This window comes from Larus michahellis, chromosome 21, assembly GCF_964199755.1.
Source record: "Larus michahellis chromosome 21, bLarMic1.1, whole genome shotgun sequence".
In the NCBI taxonomy this organism is placed as follows: domain Eukaryota; kingdom Metazoa; phylum Chordata; class Aves; order Charadriiformes; family Laridae; genus Larus; species Larus michahellis.
In genome coordinates, this window is record NC_133916.1 from 8001579 (window position 1) to 8014060 (window position 12482).

General features: G+C 57.2%; 2 long non-coding RNA genes across 3 annotated transcripts in view; both read left to right on the forward strand.

The window, feature by feature from the left end:
• The window catches only part of LOC141733732 (uncharacterized), a 141687-nt gene extending 135494 nt beyond the window's left edge, over positions 1 to 6193 (forward strand). The window contains exon 4 of the long non-coding RNA XR_012584378.1: positions 2242 to 6193. This is a non-coding gene — a long non-coding RNA (uncharacterized LOC141733732). The remainder of the gene's footprint in view (positions 1 to 2241) is intronic.
• Positions 6194 to 7330: 1137 nt separating this feature from the next.
• On the forward strand, positions 7331 to 11891 carry LOC141733602 (uncharacterized). 2 transcript variants are annotated; one of them, XR_012584349.1, is made up of 4 exons: positions 7331 to 7503; positions 8493 to 8679; positions 10476 to 10697; positions 11334 to 11891. It is a non-coding gene; the product is annotated as an uncharacterized LOC141733602 (long non-coding RNA). The 2 variants fall into 2 exon arrangements; XR_012584350.1 differs by lacking the exon at positions 10476 to 10697 and having other exon boundaries at positions 11334 to 11888.
• Positions 11892 to 12482: the final 591 nt, after the last annotated feature.

Here is a 12482-nt window from a genome sequence, read left to right on the forward strand (position 1 = left end):
AGAATCGAGTTATGGTACCACTTATGAAATGAGAGTCTAGCTTGCAGCCTGCAGCGCAGCAAAGCAGTAAAGAAACAACTTTTCAAGCAGCAGATGGGTCAAACCTTGCACCCTGACACCTGCCTAGTACCTCAGAGCACCAGACCAGCCTGGAAGCGAAGCCCCTTCCTGCCTTCAAAGCTCTGGCACCCCTTGGCCGCAGCTCCACCGCTGCTCCTGGAGGCTTCCTTCGCTTCCTTACCCATCCCAGCATCTCCCGCCAAGTTCCAGAGCGAGAGCCGTCTGGCGCTGTCTTGAGGCATGCAGCCAGCGTTTTCTCACGGCATCCCATCCTGATGTCTCAAGACATTCTCAAACGACATTATCATCTTCGAACTTTTAACAAATCTTCCCTTAGAATCGCCTAAAAACCAGCCCAGTCCCTCCCCTTGTCTTCAGAATTCCCACAAGGGTCGTTCTTTCGTTCCATGGCGCCGCTGGGCGGTGGCGGGGCCGCTCCCCGCAGGCCGACCGAGACCCCGCCCCGCGCGCGGCCGCCAGCCGGGGGGCAGCTCCTCTGCCGCGGGGGGCGGCCGGGGCCGGGGCCGGGCCCGGGGCCGGGGCCGGGGCCGGGACAGCGGGGCGGGGCGGGGGCCGGGGGCGCGGCCGAGTCCTGCCCTCGGTCCCGCAGGTTTTTCTCCAATAAGCTCCTTTCCCTTCGCTCTCCCTGCCTCTTCTCTCTTTCCTGCGCTTCCCACCTGCTTTTTCGCCTTCTTCCCTTCCTCTCCCCACCCCTTCCCCACTCGATTTCTTCTGTCCTTCTTTCCTTTCCCTCCGTCACCCCCTTTTTTCCTGACATCCTTTCTCCTCTGTCTCCTCCGCCCTTCTCCCCTTTCTCTCACACTGGCCCCCCATTTCCTCTTCTCCCCCCTTTCCCTCATCATACAAATTCACCTTCCCTTGTCCCTCCCATCCTTCTTTCTTTTCTGTTTGCTTTCTTCCTCATCTTTCCCTCTTTCTGTCACCCCTTCCTTCAGATCCTCAGGTCTCCAGGCCTTGACGGCCAGGGACCATGCCTACCCCCGCGTACAGACTGGAGGTGCCAACTAAAGTGAGCACCAACTAAATCCTGCCTCAAAACACCTAAGGTGTGCTTAAACCCCAGCTCAGTGCTCCCAAACCAACTCTCAAAGAATGAGACCAGGCTGGGTACGTTTTTTTCTTTTGCAAGTTAGTCCTCTGAGGACCAAAAACTTGGAAGAGAAACAGTCTGACCTGATTTATTCATTTCAGTGATGTATTTCTAAGGAAATAGGTAAGTATAGAAGGGGCCTAGAAGGGGTAGCAAACAGGAAAGGAAAGAGCAAGGAGCGTTTGACAGAGGAAAAGCTAACTAAATGACCTCAGTACTTAAGCCATTAAAAGCTGAAGGAATGTTGGTTAAGCATTGTTTATAGGAAGGTCTGAGAGAGCATAGCACACAAGGAATGGAAAAATACCATGGATGAACCCAAAGTTTTGCCTCAGGCCTGCAAGCGGGCTTTTGGCATGGAGTCCTTGTTCTGAGGCCAGGCACGTCAGTGTGGATTGGGCGCTGTGTGCTGGGCAAGTGAGGGGTGAGCAGGGCTAGATCTTGGTGAGGGCTGCTCTGTGACAAACTCACATGGAGAGAAATGGGAGATGGGTCTAAAGGAATAACGGATGTGGGCTTTTCATCTCCAAGGAGGTCCCTAATGTGCCCACTGGCATCCCCCGCAATGTCCTTGAAGACAGGGCTGCTTCTGGGGTCGCCAGGGACTTGTGCTACAATGTCAGTAGGCACAGGTAGTACCCAGGTCACCGTTACCCACACGCACTTAGAACCCCTCTGGTAGGTAGCCCCCACCTTGACCTGCTGCTTGCAAACTCATTGAGCCCAAGGGCTCCGCAGATGCCACTCAAACCAACCCCAAAGCCCCTGGTCACTAAAACCTGCTTAAATACCACTACTAGCCTCTGAAGTCCTTGGACCTCAAAACGACCCCCACACCTGAACCATCCCCCTCCTACAATCTCAAAACTCCCCCTAAGGCCTGCCCAAGACCACCAATGCCTTTGATGGCACCCCTGAAGCCTGCTTCACCCCACCATCCGCAATTCTGTCTTCATTCCCCTTAAGTCCACCTCCAAACAATGCTCCAGTACTCCCAGCAACCGCAAACCACCTACAATCCTGCCCCCAAAACACCACGACTGCAGATGTCTCTTCATCTCCCTTCACAGGTTGGAGTCAGCTTCTTGGTGCCTACATGGTCCTGTACGCCCTTGGTCCTGTGCTGCATTAGAATGGGATGGATGGCTGGACACGGCAGGGACTGAGGCACAGGCCATTCAGAGACCCAGCAGAGGATGCGTTGCTCCCTGGAGTTTACCAGCATTTCCTTTTCCCATTGCAGTAAGACAAGCACAAGCTAGCTCTTGACTTCACTTTTTTGTCAGTGAATGCTGATGTTAGATTACATCAGGGGAAAGTGTGAGGCTTGGCCAGGTGGCTGCCAGCCTGTTCAGCCCCAACGTAGGCCATGCTGGAGGCTGATGTGCTTCCCACTATGCTCAGACTGTATTGGGGTCCTCCTTGCTGCCTGCAACAGGACTGCATCAACTCTGCAGTCCCCTAGCACTGCGGCACAGCTGTTTTGTTGGATGAGCATGGGGCTATCAGAGGCAAAAGGGAGCAGAGCGTAGTCCCTTACTTCTCTGGAAGGCATGACTTTTCTCAACCTAGCATGCTCCCTGCAGTGTTACTCTGGCTTCTTACGGTCAGTCAGCTGTCTCTCTCCTGGCAGCACATCCACTTGCCCTGGCCCAAGAAGGAAGGGGAGAAAAAGTACATTGAAACCAACAGCAGCTTCTGGATTTGTTAGTCAGCTCTCTTCATGAATCACACCTGCTTTAGTGGGGCACCATTAGGCCTTTGAGTATGGAAGGAGCAGGCAGGGTGTGAGGAAGGATGGAGGCTGCAAGCGGAAGCTCCAAGGAGTGAGTGGAGTTACCTGAGCAGGTTGTTCAGCGGGCGGGACATAGGCTGGGCTGGGCTGGGCTGCTTGGATCTGTAGTGGGGTCTTGGGTGCAGGTTTGTGGTTACCTGTGCGTGTTGCGAGAGGTTCCTGATGGGTAGTGTGTGGAGGAGATGGGATGCTGTGTGTATGCATCTGGGCTGCTGGGTACGTCGTGGTGCTGAGGGGAGTGTCCATGCTTGCCTGCAGGATTACTGCACAGTGCCTTTCTCCATGGTGGTGTCTGCCTTGTCAGCCGTACCAGTGTTCATGGAGAAGTGTGCATGCACCAATGTCTGCATGTGGAGGAGGAGGCTGTTATGCCTTCGGTACCCTACCCATCCCGCTTTCCCTGGTCGTGGTGTCCGTCTGTCAGACAGGTGGAGAAGTTAACTCTCTATGGGTGGGTTTATGTGCCTGTGTTCGTGCTGGCGGTGAGGCAGAGCTGCTCCCTCACTGTGCCTACACCAGGGGTGCAGGATGTCTCTGCCTGCATGCATGTGCCTGCATGCACTTGCATCCTTTATGGTGCAGGGGGCTCTTCCCCTGATTCTGTGTGCCTGTGGAGGTGTTCTGGGGTCTTCAGAGCAGGTTTTTCCAGGTCCTCTATGGCTATTTTTGCTTCCACGGAGCCTGGAATCCCTGAAGTGCTCTGGTCACCTCTGTTGGGCAGTTCCAACGGCCTGTGGTGGGACACTTGTGGCTCTGCGGTAGTGTGATCTCTCTCTGGCACTTTGCCAGGCTCTCTGGGGCTTTTACTCACTTTTGAGCTCTGTTCTCGGTGTGGGGGAGCTCATTTGGGGTCTGCAGGGCAGTTCCTACCACTGCGCTGCCACATTCAGGCAGGTGCAGGGGTGATCTTGGGTGCTTGATGCTTTTGGTGGTTCCCTGGGGCCATGGCAGGGTGCCTTGAGGTCTTTGCCGTGTTTTTTGGACAGCTTGGCGATGCCCAAAGCTGGTATGTCTTGGGAGAGTTGTTTGAGAGTCTTTGAGTTCCTTCCCACAGGTTTGCTGAGCAGGCAGCCTGTCCCTGGGACACCAGCAGGAAGCGGGGCAGCACACTGCGACTCGGGCTGAGAGCGCTCCTACGCACGCGTAAGTGAGCAGAGCTCCTCGGAGCGCTGCGGTGGTACCGCCGCCGGCCGTCCCCTCCCGGGCCACCGCTTCGCCGGCCCCGCTCCGCTGCGTGACGTGCGGCCCGGCCGGCTCAGGCCTCGCCCGTGCGCCGCGCCCCCTGGTGGCGGGCAGCGGCACTGCAGACCATCGGGTGGCGCACGCGCGTTTTCACGGAGGGCGCCCGGTGGTGCCCCCTCTCGGTTGCGCTCGGGTACTGCCGGTGGTCGCATTGCGCATGCGGCATGTCATCTGATTGGCCCACTTCACCACGTGATTTTTGCGGCATGCGCAGTGCGCGTGGTCGCGCGCACCGCTGCGTGCCCGTGTGCGGTGCGGCCGGCCGGTTTGCCCGTGTCGCGCTGGTTTGGTGCCGGCGCCCGTACGCGTGCGCGTTCCGGTGCCAGGGCGGCCGCCGGCCGTCCCCGTATGCGCAGTGCAGCGGGCGGGCGCTGGGAGGTGGCGGCCGCGCCCGGTGGCCGCCGGCGCCGCTCGTCCTTGCTGGTCGGCGTGCTCCCTGCTGCCGTTCTGCCTTAGAAGAAACGCGCCCGGGCCGCGCCGTGCTGCCCCGGCGACGGGAGCGCGGGTTGGTGCTGCTCGCCTAAGGTCGGAGCCCTTCACGTGCGATTGCCTGTGGCTTAGGGCTGTCTTTTGGTCCCTTTTTTTTGGTAGTAACAGGCGATTTTCCTAATGTCGCGGCACCAACAAAAAAGGAATATAAACAGCACTTGCAGCGTGAATCACCACGTTGACGTTCATAGTTTATGTGTGCTGCATTTTTAAAGGCAATGAACTAATCTGTTTAGTCTGTTGCTTTTTAAAGAGTTGTATGTTTTGTGTTCTACAGTGATGAATCTTGAAAATAATGATGTGTGTCCGATAGTAATATCGGTAGTGAAAATTTTGGAAGTTTTCTGTGTAATCTTTGGTGCTGAATTACGGACGTGTTTAAAAACTATTGACCAACCATTTTGTGGAGAAGGAAAAAAACACATAGCAAAGAAATGTACCTATGTGTGAAATTCTCAGGCAGGGTAGCTTGCTATAAGACAAATCATTAGGTAATCACTTGAACCATAGATCATCATACATTGCAGTCACATGGAAATAACACACTTGTTCTTCACAAAATTCTTTTTGTGAGGAATTCTAAGCAAAGTTTTCTGTATCTTATTAAAGCAAGTCAACTGCAAATACAAATATTTATTTAATTATTTATTAACTATGTAATATACAGAGATACATATTTTACACCAATATTTTAAAATGGAAGATAATAAAATTAATGTAGTTGACTAGAGATGACTATTTGGAAGAAGTCAGAAGGGAAACCTGACCTTTTTAAGTATTAATCCTTGTGCTATATACGCTATCTAGAAACTGGATACATGAAAATTGTATTGTAGTGAGACTACAGTATGGCACCTTGCTGAATTCACAATATGCGTAGAAGCAAACTAAATTGATTTTTCAAGATTCATTTTGGTATTTGGCAAAATTGTTAATTTGTGCAATAATGTGATTTTTAATGTGAATGCCATTATGTTCTCACAATTATTTTAGCCTGGAGAATAATAGATTAAAATCGTGATTTCTCAGGGTTTTTACAGTTAGGAGCTGTAATTTAACCAAAAGTGTGCTAATTACAAGTAGATCCCAAGCTGCATCTTACAGGCTTATTATTAGTCTTCTTTGAGTAGCAGATTATTAAAGACATACTTGTTTTGTTCTATATTGCCATTCAAGTATGTAATATATAGGTGGTAATATTATTAGTGTCACATTATGCTTGTGAGACTGTGGTCACCATCAGACCCTAAATAAATATGGAATTTTTACTCATATTAATTTATGGAAGCCGTTAATGTTTTGAGTGTACAGACAGAAATGATTTTGTGAATGAAATTGTTCTTAATGCAAAGCATTATTTTTAATGCGTACCGACTTAATTGTAGTTAACTGTTTAAAATTGTTAATGCGTTTCTATACTGTAGCGTTTATGCAGTGGTTTATCGAAGTCATGTAATTATTTTTATTAACAACATGGAAATAAAATCTTGAACTTTAGTTGTGAGCTGTATTGTGTCTAGAGACTTGCTGGAGGCGAGCCGGGTCCGGGCAGCCCCGGGGAGGTACCCGCGAGCGGACGGAAGGCAAGCGGGGAAGGCGGCGAACACCCCCCGGGCGCAGACGCCGGCCGCCTCCCCAGGTCTCCACAGCTCCCCCGGAGTCTCCCCGCCGCTCCCGCCGTGTCCCCCCCCGCAGGCGCTGGCCCACACGCAGCCACAGCGGCCGCTGCCCCCGAGCTGCGGGAGCCCCGTCCGCCCTCGAAGCTGCGGACCCCAGAGAGCGCTGCAGGGGGGCCGGGTAATAAACCCGCGCAAGGCGTTTATTTTGTGCTCTCGCACACGAATCTATGCTGAGCACCCTTCTCCTTTTCCCCTTTCACCATCCCAATTGACGGTCACATCGCGACCCCCCCGCTCGGCTCCGCCCTCCCGGCCCTCCCCGCGCCCTCGGCCCCGCCTCCCGCCTTCCCTCAGCCCCGCCCCGCCGCGCTCTCGCTGCCGCCTCCCCCCCGTGGCCAAAGCGCGGTACTGCAGCGCCGGCCCCGCAAGGGCGGCTGCCGGGCGCCATTCTCGGCGGCGGGGGAAGGCCGGGACCACCGGGGAGGCGAGCCGACCCCCCCTGGCCGCCCGGGGCTGTCTGGGCGGGAAGCTTCAAACTGCCCGCTGGCAGGCTACCAGGGAGCTGGAGGTAATCCGGGTCCGAGCAGCCCCAGGGAGTTACACGAGAGCGGACAGAAGGCAAGAGGAGAAGAAGGTGGACCCGGGTTTATTTTGTGCTGTCGCACATAAATCTATAAAGTTTTTAAGGAGAAAAATCCAGGTTTTAGTAAATCCGCTTCCGCGTCAGTCCCAGTGCCACGGCAATAGCCCGGCAAGCCCGCCGCGGCGTCTTCACCATGGCAACCGTTGCTGGGCAGATGGGCGGGAGGATGGGCCAATCAGAGCGCGGGCGCCCCGCTCCCATTGGTCGGATCGCCTCGCCGCGCTTCCATTGGTCGGATCGGCTTGCCAGGGCTGGGGCAGCGCAGGGATTGACGGCGGCGACGGACCAGTGGAGAGGGGTTGCCCAAGTAGGGGGGCGGGCGGCGGGGCGGTGGCCAATGGGCGCGCATCGTGGGTGGGCCGGGGCGCTCCGGAAGCGGAGGGGCCCGGGGGAAAATGGCGGCCAGCTCGAAGGCGGAGCGGGGCGGCCTGGGCGGAAAGTGGGGCTCAACGAGCGGGTCCTCGGCCGGGCCGGGCCGGGCCGGGCCGGGCCGGGCTCGTGGGGCCTCCACGAGCACGTTGTGAGGCGTCTGGATCGCGTCAAGGTGAGCGGGGGGCGGCGGGGGGCCTGAGGGTGCCTCGGGGAATGATGGGGGTGGGGGGGTTTGAGGGAATCCCAAAGGGGGTTGGGGAAGCTGAGGATGGGACTTGAGGGAGGCTGGGGGGAACGGGGGGGTCTGTGGGGGCCCCGAGGGGTGGTGGAGGGAGCTGAGGGGGGGGACACGGGGTCCCTGAGGTGGAACGGGGGGCTGCTGAGGGGTGGCTAAGGGGGCGCTGAGGGGGCCCCGAGGGGGGTCTTGAGAAGGCTTTTAAGGGGGACATGGGCGGAACGGGGAAGTTGACAGGGGGATGGAAGCCCAGAGGGGGAATGGGGGGGGGCTGAGGTGGCCCTGGAGGGTGGCTGAGGGGAGGGACGGGGCTCCTGAGGGGAATGGGGAGGAGGCCTTGAGAGGGACTGGCGCGTCCTGAGGGGACTGAGGGGGGGCTGAGGAGTGATGGGGGGGCTGAGGGGACTCTCGGGGGGGGGAACTTTTTGGGGGAAGGAGAGGGATGAGGGGGATCGGGGGGGGGTCAAAGGGGCCCTGAGGGGTGAGGGGGGGGCCTTGAGGGGGCCTGGGGGAACAGGGAGGCTGAGGGGGCCCAGACGGTGGGGAGGGGGGTCCTGAGAGCGTCGTGAGGGGTTATGGGGGCAAACAGGGGGCCCTGAGAGTGAGGCACTGTAGGGGGCTGAGTAGGGGACATCGGGAGCTGAAGGGAGCCCTGGGGGGGGCTGTGGTGGTGGTGGGGCGTGAGGGGAGCCCTGAGCTAGGAGGTGGTGGTGGGGCTGGGGGAGCCCTGAGTTTGGGGGGGAGGGGGCAGGCTGTGGCCTGAAGTGGGCCCTGAGTTGGAGGGAGGCTGTGAGGGGGAGACAGGGATCGGCTGAGGGGTGATTGGGGGGCTGAAGAGGGGCTGGGGGTGGGAAGGGAGGATCGAGGCATCCCCTGGAATTTGGGGGTCCCTGTGACCACTCCCCCCACTGTGCCCTCTCCTGCAGGATGAGGAGCCCTGCAGTGACCTGTACCTGAGGATCTGCGAGGGGCTCAGCGACTTCTCCAAGGTCATTGTTCTTGGCTTCAAAGGAGTGTGCCCTGTGTCATCGCCACGCTTTCCCCCCAGCGGGGACTGCCTCCTCCACACCAGCTATTCCCTGGGGGCCTGTGCTGTTGCCGTCCACGTTACAGGTATGGGGACAGTGGAACCCCCCACGAGAGCCCTCTGAGGCAGCCTGGGACCCACCAGAGCCTTCTGATACCCCCTGGGATCCCCCAACCCCTGCCAGGATTCCCTGGGAGCCCCTAGAATCTTCTGGGACCCGTCCACACCCCCTGACAGCTTGCAGGACCCCCTGCGACCCTTCATGTTCTCCCAGGACCCCTCTGGGACCGTCCGGGACCCACTGGGACCCTTCATGTTCCCCCCAGGGCTCCCTGGAGCCTTCTGTGACCCCCCACAGTCCCCCCAGGACCCCACAGATCCCCCTGGAGCCACCCAGGAAGCCCCAGAACCCTCTGGGACCCCCTGGAGCTCCCCCCCAGTATCCCCCACATCCGCCTGGGGCTCTCCTGGGACCACCCCCTACCCACTCAGAGGCCTTCAGGACCCCTGGAGCCCCCTGGGACCCTCCTACATGCTTTTCAGGACCTCCCTGAGCTCCCCTAGGACATCCCAGTGCCTTCTAGAGCCTTCTGGGAGCTCCCCCTGGTACCTGCCACATCTCTGTGGGATCTTCCTGGGACCCCCCACACCCCCTGAGAGCCCCCAAGGACCTCCTGGAACCTCTCATGTTCCCCCCAGGACTCCCTGGAGACTTCTGGGACACCTCCGAGCCCTCCAGAACCCCCTGGAGCCCTCTGGGACCCTCTAACACCTGCTACAGGATCCCCTAGAGCCCCCCGGAGCCACCAAGGACACCCCAGAGCCCTCTGGGACCCACTGGAGCCCCCTCCGGCCCCCAGTACCCCCACATCCCCCTGGGACCTCCTCCCCCAACCCTGTGAGAGCCCCTCAGAGTCCACCAGGACCCCGTGGGACCCTTTGTCTTCCCCCAGGACTCTCTGGGACCCTCCTGGGACCCCCCACATTCCCCCAGGACTCCCTGGAGCCCCCAGGACCCTCCTACACCCTCTTCAGCATGCCATAGATCCTCCCAAAGCCCCCCAGGACACCCCAGAGACCTCTGGGACCCCCTGGAGCACCCCCTGCTACCCCCCACATCCCATTGGGACCCCCCACACCTCCTGAGAGCACCCCCAGTGCCCTTTAGGATCCTCTGGGACCCTCCTACACACCCCCGCACCCAGACCCCACACAGCCCCCTGGAGCCCTCTAGGACCCCCTGGACCCCTCATATTCCCCAGGACTCTCTGGGACCTTCTGGGACCCCCCACATTCACCCCTAGGACTGCCTGGAGCACCCTGAGACCCTTCCACGCACTCCCAGGACACCCCTGGGCCCCACTGGGACCCCCTGGAGCCCTCCACGATATGCTCCACATCCCCCTGGGAGCCCCCACACCCCCAGAGAGACCCCTTAGAGCCGTCTAGGATCCCCTGGGACCCTCCCCCGCCCCCCAGGATCTTCCAGAGTTCTCTGGAGCCCCTGTGGTACCCGCCACATCCCCCTGGGACACCCCCACACCCCCTTAGAGCCCCCAGGGCCCTCCAGGACTCCCTGGGACCCCTCATGTTCCCCCAGGGCTCCCTGGAGCCTTCTGGGACCCCCCTGGGACCCTCCCAGAGTCCCCTGGGACCCTCTGGTGCCTCCCAGGACCCTCTGCAACCCATCGTGTTCCCCCAGGACTCCTTAGAGCCTTCTGGAAACACCCACATTCCCTCAGTGCCCCTCTGGGACCCTCCTGCACCCTCTCCAGGACCCTCCAGAGCCATCTGGGACCCCCTAGAGCCCCCCCCCCCCAGTACCCCCTACATCCCACTGGGACCTTCTGGGACCCCCATTACACCCGCTTCCCCCTCCCAGGAAACACGAGCTCCTGCCAAATCCTCTGGTAGCGCTGGAGCCCCACAGAGCATCTCGGCACAGGAGAGATGAGTGAATGAGAGAGGAACTGAGCAGGGACCCCCTGGATGGTGGAGAGGAGGATAAAGGAGCTGCGGAGCAGAGACCAATGGGGGCTCTGACGGGACAAGAGAGAGGGAAAGAGAGATGAAGTGCCACCAGGTGCCTTGGAGATGGAGGAAGGTATTTGCGCTAAAGCTTTAAAAAGAGGCAACTGAATGTAACAGGCTTGTTTTTCCCCCTGATATTTAGACAGCGTGCTCTGAAGTACTTTATTTCTGTCTGGCTCTTAGTGGCACATTTCCCAGGCAGCCCAGTAGCATCTCTGTCGGGCAGTGCTGCTGGCCAGATGTCCCTCCTCCTTGTGTAGCACACAAAAACCCTTGTAGTCCAATTATAACTATGTATTTTGACGAGAGATAGTGTCATGGTATCAATTCACAGCTGTGCAAGTGAAATTAGTGCCAGAGGGAAGTCAAATACTTTTATAGTGTAAGTATTTTTATTGGGTGTACATAAACCTAATGCACACCTTTTCACCAAAAGGGAAGGGACGAGGCATTTCCCAACACCAGTGAGAAGGTTTACCGTTATGCTAAGAACGTGTTCAAAATTGTAGTAAGTAGACTTAATCCTGACTTTAAGAGTTGAGCTGGCGCCGGTTTTTGAAGGCTGTGCTGTATTTTGAGCTGAGCTGTTTCCCCAGAATCCTCCTGTAGCTCAGCTCCTGTCCTGTCCCTCGGTCTGACGGAACTCCTCTACTTCCTTCTGGGCTATTTTTTAAGATGCTGAGCTATAATTGGGGATTTTTTTTTCCAGGTGCCTTGTTGTAGACGTCTCGTGCTGCTCGAGAGATGCCCCAGCCCAGGTTTGCAGCTGGTGGTGGAGCCCCCCTGAATGGAAGAGGCCAGCCCTGGGTCTGGGTGGTTTTGGTTTGGGCCTCTTTTTGGGGTGAATAGAAGGGTGTCTGTGTGTGTCTCAGGGGGTGATGATGTCATGTGCGGCACCCCAATGTCATTGGGGCAGCGATGATGCAACAGAGGAGCAGTTGACTGGGGGATGGGGAGGGGGTTACATGAAGATCTCCCGAAAGAGGTAGGTCACAGCCCCAAAATGTCTGAAAATTCTTGGGATGCATTAAAAAAAATGTAAAAAGCTGTAACTATGGGCATGAGGCATTGAAATAGGGAACAGTCTCTCATTTATATATAAGAAAAAAAATAAATAATATTATGTATGTAAAATAAGTTCAAAATAAAGTCCTCTGTCTCTAAGGATTCTATGATTCTGTGCTTCTGTGTTATATAAAAGATCCTAGAATAAAAAAATACTTTAAAAAAATGTATTTATAAAAAGATGTTCGTGTCAAAATAGATGTGTAAACAGACAGTCTAAATAGATATTCTGTATCATAAGTGTTAATGTATATGTCCAAGCAGATTTTTCTATATAAGCATAAACAGGTAACATAAATTCCCTAAATACATACACATACGTGTAAATAATTGAGCGGCTGCTGCCGCCCGGCGGCTGAAGGCTGGTCCTGCGGCGGGGAGCCGCGCGTGCGCTGAGGCCCCGCCTCCCGCCCTCCCTGGCCACGCCCCCGGCGGCGCTGTGCGTTGTTCCGCAGCTCGTGCGCATGAGCGGCTTCGCGGAGGCCGGTCTGGCGACGGTGTCGAGAGAGCGGCGGCCGGAAAGCGAACCAGGACCGCTGGCACTCCGGCGAGCTCCGCGCCACCTGGAGCGGGATCGGTGCCGCCCGCCGGGCCTCGAGAGCGGCCGTCGGCGCTTCAGTATCGGCTCTTACGCGTTACCGCGCCCCCGTCAGTTTTCCTGGTGTCCATCTCCATGGCCCCGCCGTCCTCCAGGACCCCGGAAGTGCCCTCTCAGTCCTCCGACGCGCGTCTCTATGGCGCTTTAGTCCTCCAAGACCCCCTCAGTCCTCCGACGCGCGTCTCTATGGCACTT